This window comes from Erinaceus europaeus (genome assembly GCF_950295315.1).
Source record: "Erinaceus europaeus chromosome 6 unlocalized genomic scaffold, mEriEur2.1 SUPER_6_unloc_14, whole genome shotgun sequence".
Classification (NCBI taxonomy): Eukaryota; Metazoa; Chordata; class Mammalia; order Eulipotyphla; family Erinaceidae; genus Erinaceus; species Erinaceus europaeus.
Genome location: NW_026647119.1, coordinates 631,476 through 644,376, shown reverse-complemented (window position 1 = coordinate 644,376; position 12,901 = coordinate 631,476). Strand labels below are relative to the sequence as shown.

Below are 12,901 nucleotides of genomic sequence, written 5' to 3'. Positions count from 1 at the left end.
CAAATAATACAGAGATACAGAGAGAAGGAGTGAGGAATAATAAAGAAAAGGGAATTTATAATAAAGAAAAGTAATATCCATGATGTAGAAAACTGAATTTTCACTAATTTGTAAAGAGCAGCTATGCCTATAACTGGCATCTAAAGTCAACCTATCCTCATTCCAAGACACTGTTTTGCAAATGCTACCTGTGAAAAACAGTTTAAAATAATGTGGAAAATGAACCCTTTAACACACATAGTTCAACAAGTAGAGCAGGCTGCCCAGAATTGGGCCCTGGCCCTACATGGGAAGAGAATGGACCAGGAGAAGTTTGAATGTAGTCAGTACACCATCTGTCTCTCTTCACCTCTCTTGTCCCTCTGTCTGAATGAAAAAAGCAGCCTAGAAGTGGTGAAATCAAGCATACAGGAGGTCCTAGATCCACAAGGTTAATAATGCTTGAAGTATAAATGCAGTTCAATTCCACTTAACTAGAGAGGGACATTCACTGATGGAATGAAAAACCATAAATGTAAATAAAGCCCTCACACTTCAGGATTATGCAGTACATAAAACAATCTTAAATGTTTCTTAGAACACTGAGTTCCTTAGCAAAAACTTCTCATACAACTATGTGTATGTGTATATATACAGATACACACTTCCTTACAAGCTGAGATTCATTCATGATGCTACCTAATCAAGGATGGTTTTTGTATTGCTACAGCCTTTGAATATTTCCTATGACTAATAGCACTAAGTTAATACTTTAAATTCTTGGAGATAAAATAATTCTAGCAGAGACACCAGATGTACTGCAAAACCTTTCTAGAAGCGATTTCAGAAGAGTATTAATCCTTACTGTGTTAGGGCATTCATAGTCCAGAATAAATGGAGTTTTCTCATGTGTGCTGGAATGGTATTCTAATCTTTTTTTTAAATTAATTTTATTTATTTTTTGAGAGCAATGCAGAGAGAGAGAGACACACACACACAGAGAGAAACACCAGAGCACTGCTCAGTTCTGGCTTATGGTGGCATGGGCGATTGAACCTGGGACTTAGGAGCCTCAGGCATGAGACTCTGTTTGCATAACCATTATGCTCTCTCCCCCACCCAGTATTATTAACTTTAAGAGAAAGGAAACAACAGTAACTCACTCCCTGTCCCATTTTGGAAAAGGTTGTTACCCACTAGATGATGAGACAAGGACCGGCAGAGTAATTGAATTCCAGCCAAAGCCAAATGGGCAAAATCTAAAACACATGAGGTATTTGTAAAATTAAGAACAATACATTTGGGGAAATAAAAATAAATGACTGAGAGGCTATTACTATGCACTATATACTGATCTAAAAACTGTATTCTACATACAATACATAAGTGAGCCACCTGAATTAGGAAAGTAACATCTGTCCATAAAATCTAGTTTAAATTAAGGACAGTAGAAGTTCTTTGTGTGGAAAACTAGAGTTTAGTGCTTAGTCCCCAGAGTCTGCAGATGGGGTGCAGGGAGTTCAGTGGACTCTGGTGGAAGATAAGGTGTTGCAACACATTTTGAAAAAGGGAAGATATCAATTTCTGAAACACTGGTTTATGAATCTACTTCAACTCAAAACAGCCTATTGTTAATCTTCAAAATTCCTTTCAGTTTTTTTTTTTCTACTTGGGAAAGAATGATTTAAAAATAGTAGTTATCAAGTGGGCACAATTTCTCCCCGTCTCTGACAGTCACCTGCACACTGACTCCACAGCCATCTTAGCCTTTCTGCCACCCTTGGGCAGAGTGGGTATCTCCAGCACCCACTCTTCCTCTTCCTGTTACAGCACAAGGCCTGGTCTTGTTGCAACAGGCCAAGCCCAGTCTAAATTCTTCCATGTATCTGGCTTTTTTCTTGCTAATTTTTTTAAATGAAGGGAAAGGGCATTTAAAAAATATAATTATTGGTTTATTCCCTTTTGTTGCCCTTTTTGTTTTATTGTTGTAGTTAATGTTGATGTTGTTGTGGGATACAACAGAGAGAAATGGAGAGAGGAGGGGAAGACAGAGAGGGGGAAAGAAAGATAGACACTGGCAGAATTGCTTCACTGACTGTGAAGAGACTCCCCTGCAGGTGGGGAGCCAGGGCCTTGAACCTCTTCCTTATTTCTTAAGTTCCATCTATAAGTGAGATTGCCAAATACTCATCTTTCTCCTTCCAACAAATGGTACTACACATGGCCACCTGAAGTTCCATACAGCAGGACGCAAGAGGATGATTTCTCCATCTTCAATGGGTGAGTAGACTTCCCTTGTGTATATGGACCACAAGCATTTAAAACACTCCCCTCTGTTAACCTTCGGGGTTGCTCCCGGATTTGGACCCACCTGTGCACTCATCACTTTGGAGACCTATTTGTCTCCTTTTGCATGGCAGTTTTTTAATTCCTCTGCTTATTTCTTTTCTGTGTGTGCCTAAGTTGGGCGCACGCACGCGCGCGTGCGTGTGTTTATGTGTATTTCCCACAACTAGAAGGCATTGCTGTCTCAACTTACCTGACACCAACATTTCATTCAAATGCTTCTAATGTAACACTGACTCTGACTGGCCCGCTCTGGGCTTCCAATGTGGGAAAGGGCCCACAGTCCCTCTGTGACACAGTGACTATCTGTCTGCAATCACAAGGCCAGCACTGCCACCTGGTCTCTCTTTAGTGGGGATCAGTCAGATTCCTCTCTTTGACATCAAATGGGCCAGATTGTTCCTTAGTTCTCATTTCTTTTGTTTTTTTTTTTTTATACTTTCCTTCTCTTCCCTCCTTCATGTCTCTCTCCCTCTCCCTCTCTCTCTTCCTCTCTCTCTCTATATATATATATATTTGTATACTGCCACATGTATTTATGACCAGAAAGCACCTCATCAATACCCTTTGCTACCTTGTGTGAGTTGAGTAACTGTTGCAAAGTTACCAGTCACCAGCAGACTCTAGCAAGTGTTCAGACTGGTCAGGACAGGCAATGCAGACAGGTTGTTTATAGTGACTTCTCAACTGAAATTGAACAGCCAAGGTTTTAACACAATGGATCCTTAATATTCTGTGATGTCTGGACTTAATCCACTGTGGGAGCCTGAACTTGTCGGTCCTCTAGCTACAGCCTGAGCCTTTCACGAACAGGAGATGATGAACACCTTGCTGCTTTCAGAAATTCCAAAAGGGACCAGGGTGAATCTGGGATAACAGAGAGTACATGTTCCCCAGCATGAAGACTGAGTACAAATCCCTGGGCCCTTTACAAGGGGAAATGCGAGGATTTATGATATGTATACATTTCACTTTCTTGCACTCTGGTCTGGTAAGAGACACAGTGCACAGAGACAGAGTCCTGTGTGAGAGAGGCTCCAGAGACAAAGAGGAGGAGCCACTATCTACCTACAGCCACTGAAAAATAAACACCCTCCCTAGCAGTGAGCTGGGTCTGATTTCACAACAGGAATGTCCCCAAGTTGGACTCTGGGTGGGTGTTGGTCCCTGCCTGTACCACCCCCTCACCCCTACAGGTGGCTTTCAATGTCAGGAGCCACATCAGGATGGCAGTCATGGGCCCAGAGGGGACACTTGCAGAATGGCTGGGGTTCACCAGTGCTCCCTGCTGGTTCCTACTCAGTGTCTGGGCCTGAGGACACACTGACCTGAGTTCTCCTCAGAGGTCTGCTCCAGATGGCAGGGCTCTGCGATGATGGAGACAGAAGTGGAGTCTTGTGGTCTCCGGCTCAGCAGCTCAATAGTTGGCAGCTCACTCATTTCCTATCCACAGTCTTGTTGATGCCCTACAGCGAGAACAGTCGACATGCAGACTCAGGCTGAAGAATGGTACCAATCAGGCCAACTCACCTTAAGCTAGTGCCCACATGGTGCCTTAGGTCCTCCCACTGGGCCTCAGGATGGAGCCACTGTGTCTGTGGGAGGATCACTGCACTCAGCCAGGGAAACCCTACAGAAAGCAGGTGCCCAGGCATAGAATTGCTGAATCCATGGGAGCAGGCTTCCCAGGTTCCCTTGCTTAGAATGCAGACATCCCTTGGTACAGGGTGCAATAGGAACTTTATATTACGTGATATCTAGGGTGACATTGCACTGGGTTTGTCTTTCTTCCAGTAGAGGAGGGAGATAGATCAAAAATAACAACAAGAGGCTGGGAGGTGGGGCACCAGGCTGAGTGCACACATGACCATGTGCAAGGATCTGGGTTTGAGTCCAAGTTCCCAACATGCTTAGAGATGAAACACGCTGCAGGTGTCTATCATTCTCTATTCTATTTTTCCCATCCAATATATCTTTATTCAATAAAATAGACAAAAAAAAAAAAGGAAAATGACTGACAGGACCAGTGAATTCATGGTGCCAGTAACCAGCTCCACTGAGTTACAGGATAGCAGAGAGAGAGGGAGAAAGATAAAGATAGGCAGAGGGAGAGGGAGAGAGAGAAAAGCAGCAACACAACACTGACAATTATTTCTATCATGTGATGAGGATTAAGCTTGAACTTGGATCTGGCACAGAAAAAGCAGGCGAGTGTGCAGTACGAGGGCTCTTCTCCTGGGCCCATTAGTAACTTCTGATAGGATCCTGCCTGAGAACACTCCTGCTCATCCATGCCCAATACCATTGAGAGCTTTATATATATGGCAGATTATTTGTTAGTTCTGACACTAAATGTGTCCTTCTTTAGAAAAGATTTGATTTACTATTTCTTGTGAATAAAGATAAGAGATATTGAGAGGAGAGATAGGGGGTAGAGAGATAGACTGGAGCCTGTAGTTCTGTTTCACTGTCCATCAAGGTTCCCTGTTGCAGGTGGGGGCTAGGGACTTGAACCTGGATGCTTGTGCACTGTAATCTGTGCGCTCTACCAGATATGCTACTGCCTGTAAACTTGCATTGCCCTTCTAAACTGTTCCTTTACAGAGATCTGTTAAGGAGTCAAACAAATGAAGGTAGGAACACTGATGGCTGCTGTGATTAAATAACTGCAACGCATTGTGTGGAATTGCTCTGCTCACTATACTGACACATGAGGTCAGTCTAAGAGACTTTAAATGTTTCTTTTCTTTTATTATTTACTTAACTGCTATGTCTTGTGACCCACTATTCCAGAAGATCTTTTCTTTTGAATCCTTTAAAAAGAGAAAGGTGGCCGGGCGCTAGTGCAGCAGGTTAAGTGCACCTGGTGTGAAGCTCTAGGACTGGCCTAAGGATCCCGGTTCGAGCCCCTGGCCCATAAGTGGAGAAGCGGGTCTGAAGGTGTATGTCTTTCTCTGCCCTCTCTCTCTTCCTCTCCTCACTAGATTTCTCTCTGTCCTGTCTAACAACAATTATAGCAATAACAATAACTATTATAATAACAATAAAGAACAAGGGCAACAAAAGAGGAAAATAGCCTCTACGAGCAGTGGATTCATAGTGCAGAGCACAGAGCCCCAGCAATAGCCCTGGAGGCAGAGAAAGAGAGAGAGAGACAGAGGTTTTGAGATAAGAGATCCAGGCTCACTGCAAGCCTCCACTGATCATGGAGTCTCCCCTCTGTGCTGTTTGAGCTGATCTGATGTGCACCTAGGGTGTGAACCTGGGGCTTCCTACACAATAAAATGAACTTTACTGTGGGAGCTCTGTGCCAGTCCTAGAGTGTCCTTCTCCTTGTCAGGGCTACAAAAGAACAGCAGGCACCTTGCTCTATGCTCCCATCCCACTGCTCCTCCCAGCCCATGAAGTCACCAAAGAGAGAACACAGGGGACTGAAAACCCAGAAGCCAAGTACAAAGCCAGAGCTGACACAGGGAGTAACTGTGCATAAAAACAGTGGCTAGTACTTCATGCTCAGGATTGCTTTCCCTTGCCCTTCCCAAATTAGAGAAAGACAGTTTGCTGTGGTGTGGATTTGAGTTTTAAAAATGTGGTACATTTCTTTTTCTTTTTTTTTCCTAAAATGTTTTCTTAAAGACATTTTAAATTATTTATTTATTTATTTCCTTTTTCTTGCCCTTGTTGTTTTTATTGTTGTAGTAGTTATTATTGTTGATGTTGTCATTGTTGGATAGGATAGAGAAATGGAGAGAGGAGGGGAAGACAGAGAGGGGGAGAGAAGGACAGACACCTGCAGACCTGCTTCACCACCTGTGAAGTGACTCCTTTGTAGGTGGGACGGTTCATTTCTTAATGAGAGAAAGAGAGAGAGTAGAGAAAGGAGGAGGAGGAGAAGGAAAGAAAGTTGCAGAACATCATTCTGGATGGGTGCCCCGACCAGCAGGGCGGTGAACAGGGGCTAGGAACCTAAAAAACCTGCAACGAAAGGGACACAATACACGAAGAACGACAGCAAGACAGGTTTCTGAACAAGCTGCAAAATTTTATTGTGTTCACAGGCATTATAAGGCTTTAGGGAAGGAGAGGGAATGCTGGAGGAGGGGGAGGGGGAGCAAACTTCAAAGCAGAATGTTCCTTGCAACAAATGGCAGAAACCAAACTGTGTGTTGACTCACTTGATTACTGATAAATGGTTTACCTGAGGGAAAATGGCCTGCCTAGGGGGGAATTAACACTTGTCTCCAGGGATTCCATTGTTTCAAAGCTTATCATCTATTAAGCAGAGAAATGGCTCCTGGCAGATGGGCACTGAGGATGCTGCACTAAGCAGCTCACAGTCCTCTGACAGTGCTCTAGCTCGCAGTCTGGGAAATGGAGCTCATTTCTGAGGTATAGAGAGGAAAGTCTCTTTCCATTCTGATCTTCTTGAGAATTTAACTTGGACTGTAAATGCACATCACTAAGAGGGCTGGGAACTCAGTCTGAGAAACACCAAGTGCAGGCGTTCAGCACATGTACACCTGAGCCTGGACACTAGCCTCTAGCTATGTTCAAATGCTGAGGACATTTTGCCATGGAACCGGGGTTCAAGAAATACTTCTGTGTAGACTCATAGGTGTGACCTCATTTGAAAGGAGTCTCAGAAATACAAGGGCCTTTTTTGTAAAGAAATATACTAGCAAGGGCAACCAAAAGGAATAAATAAATAAATAAATAGACTAGCGGAATCCCATACTGAAAATAAAAAGTTGTGAGGAATAGAGAGTGTAATCTGTATTTCTTTAAACATCAAGAAGGAAAGACATGATTAGTGAAGTAAATGAATAAATCGATTAACATTTTTTTTCTTTTCCTGTTTTTTTTTTTTTTGCCTCCAGGGTTATTTATTCCTTGGGCTTAATAAGAATCCACATTTTCTGGCGGCCTATTTTTTAATTTTATTGGATAATACAGAAAATGAGTGGAGAGAGAGGGAGAAAGATGGACACAACTGCAGACCAGCTTCCACTATTGTGAAGCAACCCCCCTGAGGTGGGGAGTGGGATAAACCTTGATTCTTGCATAGGTCCTTGTGCTGACTACTATGTGTGCTTAACAGGGTACAGCGCCAGCCCCCTCAACATATATGTTTTTTAAATTTTTATTATCTTTATTTATTTATTGATGGGATAAAGACAGCCAAAAATTGAGAGGGAAAGGGGTGATATGCAGGAAGACACCTGCAGCACAGCTTCACCACTCATGAAGCTATCCCCCTGTAGGTGGGGAAGATGGGCTTGAACCTGTGTCCTTTAGCATTGTAACATGTGCTCTCAAAAGGGTGTGCCACCACCCAGCCTCTCTCTCAAAACATTTTTTCAAGACAGCACTTCTTGGTGAAAAAAAATAGAGAGAAGACTTCACCTCTCTGGCTAACAACCATCAAGCATGGCTAGAGGTGCAGAGGTGCAGGTCTGAGGTTTTTTTTTTTTTTCCTGAGAACATGTAGCCGAAAATGTGGAAAGGGGATGAAAAAGACACTGGGAACAGGTGAATTTGGGACAGGGGTATTGATGCCTTTACATTGTACAATGCCTGTTTTCTATTTTCATTATTTTAATAAAGCATTTTACCTAAAACAAATTACACTGTGATGACAAAATGAATAGAAAGACCCAACAACTATATTGTTCCCAAGATTTACAAATTGGTATATTCTTCAGTGTATTAAAGAAAACTTTTAGGAAGTCAGGTTTGACTTTTGTGCCACAGTAAGGGCTGGTCAGGATGGATGAAATGTGTGAAGACAATTAAGCTTAATACTAAACAGCAGCTATTGAGAGAGTTTTGAACTGCTATTTTAAATCTAACCATCCTAACTTAGAATATCTTGACACTTACCCATCAATGTGTCTGGAGTCTCATTTTCCTTAGAAGTCAGACACATCTAATGCTGTGCAGGAACCTTGAATTAAAAAAAAACAAACAAACTGGAGTTACAACCCACCTTTCACAAGATCTATTTGAAGAAAACTTGTCTTTAGCTTCCCTAAGGTTCACAAAGAATGAATCAACTAAAAATATAAATTCTGTTAGCTCCACAGACTTCACTATGGTTGGAGAGTAAACATTGCTGATTTCAGTAACTCTTTAACTGAATGCATAAGAACAATATATGTTTAAAAGACTAATGTCAACACTTGTATTTCTTCTTGCAGTGTGACTGTTTCCTTGTAAATGAGAGATATATATTCTAGCAAATTCAGCTCTTTGCAAATCAAGTTTAAATACGGATCATAGTTTAAAATATTTTCTTGCAAGGAAATATATTGTATCCACATAGCAGTCAAAGTGCTCCTTATTGTAGGGGTGAGGAGTAAATGCCTTGAAAGTGTGAGCAACTTTCAAGAGTAGAGACCATGTCTCAAATGATCTAGAATTCATGTTAACTAGGCAAAAAACTGAGGTGGTAATTACTAGGCAGAGGGTCCCAGGACAGGCAGGGAGTAGGGATGAGGACATCTCCTTGGTTGGAGAGAGGGGAGAGAGTTTAGGGAATCATTCCAGCCAGATGGGTGCTGGGTATGCCGTCTCTGTTTCTCTTTCCTTGCCTTTGCCTCTGTCTCCATATATATAAAATCAGGCATCTCATAAAAAATATTTTAAAAGATAAATATTGCTCTGAGCATGATCTAAAGAAATGCATTTCTGAAAAAACTGATCAAATTATTAATCTGAGTCTATATGAGAAATAGTCTCATTATTAGTAAGGTACACCAAAGTCATTAAAGGCAAATACTGGGGGCTGGTGGTACACAGTAGGTAAAACACATATGGCTCAAAGCACAAGGACTGGCATAAAGATCCCAGTTTGAGGCCCCAGAACCTCACCTGTTGTTGGTATGTTTCTAATTCTACTTCTAAAAACCTTTTCTGTTTCATTTGGTTTAAATACCCCCTGCTTAACACTGCATTCTATTTACATAACCTCTGTTAACAAGCACCACCCTCCCTCCAGGGCATTGGTGGTTCAGTGGTAGAATTCTTGCCTGCTCTGCCTCCTCTCCTTGTCATACCCTGATTTTCACCAGTCACTTTTCTCTCCACCCTCTGTATGTCACATCTTGTTTACACCCTACTTGGAAAGTATATAAAGACAACATTGTTCGTTTTAGTGAGTTGTGAGTTGGTAGTTGTGTTAGTTTAGCTTAGCTTGGTATAGATTGTGCTGCATCCTGCATGAATAAAGAGATACTGCATACAGCTCAACCATGAGTCCCTTGTCATCTGTTACCCGCCCATGAAGCCAGCCCGTCGAAAACAACAACCTGAGTATGTGGGAGGTCACTTCACAAACAGTGAAACAGGTCTGCAGGTGTCTTTCTCTCCCCCTTTCTGCTTCCTGTCCTCTTTAAGATTCTCTTGTCTTATCCAACAACAACAGCTATAACAATAACAACAACAACAACAACAAGGGCAATGAAATGTGAAAAACAGCTTCCAGGAGCAGTGGATTTGTAACAGATGACAAGGGACTCATGGTTGAGTTGTATGCAGTATCTCTTTATTCATGCAGGATGCAGCGCAATCTATACCAATGTGGCGCAAAATGCAAGGACCTGCTGAAGGATCCCAGTGCGAGCCCCCAGCTCCCTGCCTGTAGGGGAGTCGCTTCACAGGCGGTGAAGCAGATCTCCAGGTGTCTTTCCCCGTCTGTTCCCCTCCTCTGTTTCTCTCTGTCCTGTGTAACAATGACGACATCAATACTAATAACTACAACAATAAAAAAGGGCAACCAAAGGGAAAATATATATAAAAAAATAAAAACAAATGGGAAAAGATACACTGAAATGCCCAGCAGCATATGGCTAACGGGCATCTCTAGGGGATACTGACACATATTATGAGGCCAGTCACTGCAATGAAGATGTAACTGGGGCGATGCAGGGCCATCCCGCTGTACTGTGGTGCACTGCGGCACCCAGGCTACTACAGACCCGCACGGATGGGGGACACTGAGCTGCACCCAAGCCAGCATGGATGGGCACCACAGTATCACCAGGGCCACGCGCATCTGCATGAACAGGGATTGCTGCCAGGTGGCTTCTTGCTGATACAAGGGGAGAAGTTCTGCTCATCCAACAGGGTTCCCAGGGCCTGGGAGTTCCTGGTAATGCCATGGAATCCCAACCAGGGGACTCGCCCATCAGCAAGGACACCTGTGAACAAGACACTGAGCACTGGGAGGAGCAGAGGAGGAGGTTCCTCTCTGCTCAGTAGAGGCTTGGAGAGAATGGAGGACAGCTAAATATGGGGCCTGGGGCAGGTCCACTTCCTACTGAGGCTCAGTAGGACAGACAGGAGGGGACAGCAAACTCCTATTTAATACATCAGGGGATTCTCCTACATCATCATGGGAATATTTGTTTATAGATGAGTTGATACACGCATCCTGGTTTTCCTACCTGAGACCCAAGACTTCTAAAATGGAACCCAAATATAGTCCCTTACAAAGGCTTTCGGCAAGAACGCTCTATTCCTTGATGGAACAGAGCCTTTGTGCAATCTTACAATAGTGACTCCAGAACACAGACAGTCAGAAAAGGAGTCTCATCCCGAGAAGGACTGTCAGGCTCAGCTGTATTGTTAATTACAGATAGACATGCCCTGGTGTAGACTCTGATTTTCTGTGACTGATGACAATAGATGGTCTATTTTATTTTTGCGGGGGCAGGGCAAATGGAGATGATTAAACAAGTTAATTTAATGCAACTTCATCCTTCATCATCTGTTAAGGCAAGATTCAAGTACAGTTTCCTCAGGTTTCAGTGAAGTAAGAATATTATTGACAACAACAACAAGAACAAAAAGCTGAACTATATGTTAATAAAGTAAGAGTCATCTTAATAAAAGGTATGTTACACGATTTTCATTCTTGGTGTAAGATCTTTTTTCTCAAGATAGAGACAGAAAAACAGAGGGGCGAAGAGACAGACAAATAGAGAGACAGAGAGAGAGATGGTGCCAAAGCTTTTTTCAACATGGAGGGTCTAGGCTTGAGGCTTTGTCATACAAAAGCAAGGTAGTGCTTTATCTAAGAGAGCCTTTTGCCCTTCCACTGATGCAAAAGCTTATCAAATCTTTTTTTTTTTTCTGTAGTAGGAATATTAGAAGCATAACATGGAATCATGGGGGAATATGAAGCTGTTGAATTAAAAACAAATAGTCCTGACAACATCCAGTCAATATGTGAGAAGTAAGTCAGTGGAGTGAGGTCAGAGCCACATTCTAGCTGAGTCAAGGCCACTTCAGCCCAGGCTGTGCTCAGTCCATTTCACCCCCCCCCCAATACTCTCTGTGCATGGGAGTTCCCCACTACAAGTATGGATTGACAGGCCTGGCAGTGCATCTGCTCCCAGGGTGGCCAGGATACTGGACACACACTGGGGTGGGGAAGGCCTCTTCCCAGGCCCTAAAGGTCCTGCTCTAATGACAGAACAATGCACCTACAGAGAAGCCCATGGAGGACAGTATCTTGGCATCTGGAATAAAAGCCACCTCTAGCCTGTGGACAACACGAGACCCAGGGAGTCATTTCATCTGGGAATCAAAGTCAGCACATAGCATCCAATGCTCATGTTCAAGCTGATAATTGTAGGGCCTGTAAATTATCTCTTAAATATCCATGTCACCCCTGGCAGAAAAAGGGTTGGCCACACTGACCTAGAGCAATTCCCAAAATAAAATACCTTTCTAGAAATGACTTGGGATGAGAATTGGGTCCCTGCCTGTAACCTTCCCTGAACCCCCGCACCCCCCACATGCGAATGGTCCTGTGTCATGATCCTGCTTCAGAAAGGGAGACATCCCAGAGGAGGCACTTTGGGAAGGCTGGGGCTCACCTCTCCCCTGCTGGCTCCTTCTCTACTGCCTGGCCTTGCAGACCTGCTGCCCTGGGGTCTCTGAAGTCATCTGCTCCAGATGGAAGGGCTCCTTTAGGGTGGGAAAAGACCATGAAATAGTGAGTCCAGATACAGTACCTGAGGGGATTCTGAATGATCCTTTTACATTTACCATTTTTTTCTAGGTTACCTCAGTAAATCATAAGGGACAGGTACCTGTGAAAACACCATTTGTAAGGATGACAATTAACTGAGGGAAACTGTTATTTGTTTATGCTGAGGAACTTTTTATTTTTTCCCCCAAGGGCTGTTGCTGGGGCTTAGTGCCTGCACTATGAATCCATTGTTCCTAGAGGCCATTTTTCCCATTGTTGTAGTTGTTATAGTTGCTGTTGTTGGATAGGACATAGAGAAATCGAGAGAGGAGGGGAAGACAGAGGGGGAGAGAAAGAAAGACAGACACCTGCAGACCTGCTTCACTGCCTGTGAAGCGTGGCCCCTGCAGGTGGGGAGCCTGCAACTAGAACCTGGATCCTTAACCTGGTCCTTGCTCTTCTTACCATGTGCGCTTAACCTGCTGTGCTACCTCTTGGCCCCCAGGAATGATGTTTTGCAAGACTGTAGTCATCTGATGGGTTCACATTCATATCTCCGTAAACTACGTGTAGAAACTCTCACCCTGAGCCATATGCTAT

At 43.3% G+C, this 12,901-nt stretch overlaps 1 long non-coding RNA gene across 2 annotated transcripts in view; it reads right to left on the bottom strand.

Annotated features, from left to right (window-relative positions):
* Window positions 1-3,512: 3,512 nt before the first annotated feature.
* The window catches only part of LOC132536134 (uncharacterized), a 429,711-nt gene continuing 420,322 nt past the window's right edge, over window positions 3,513-12,901 (bottom strand). For both annotated transcript variants that reach the window (XR_009547805.1, XR_009547806.1), the window contains 3 exons: window positions 12,207-12,297; window positions 8,206-8,269; window positions 3,513-3,791 (listed from right to left, as the gene is read on the bottom strand). This is a non-coding gene — a long non-coding RNA (uncharacterized LOC132536134). The remainder of the gene's footprint in view (window positions 3,792-8,205; window positions 8,270-12,206; window positions 12,298-12,901) is intronic.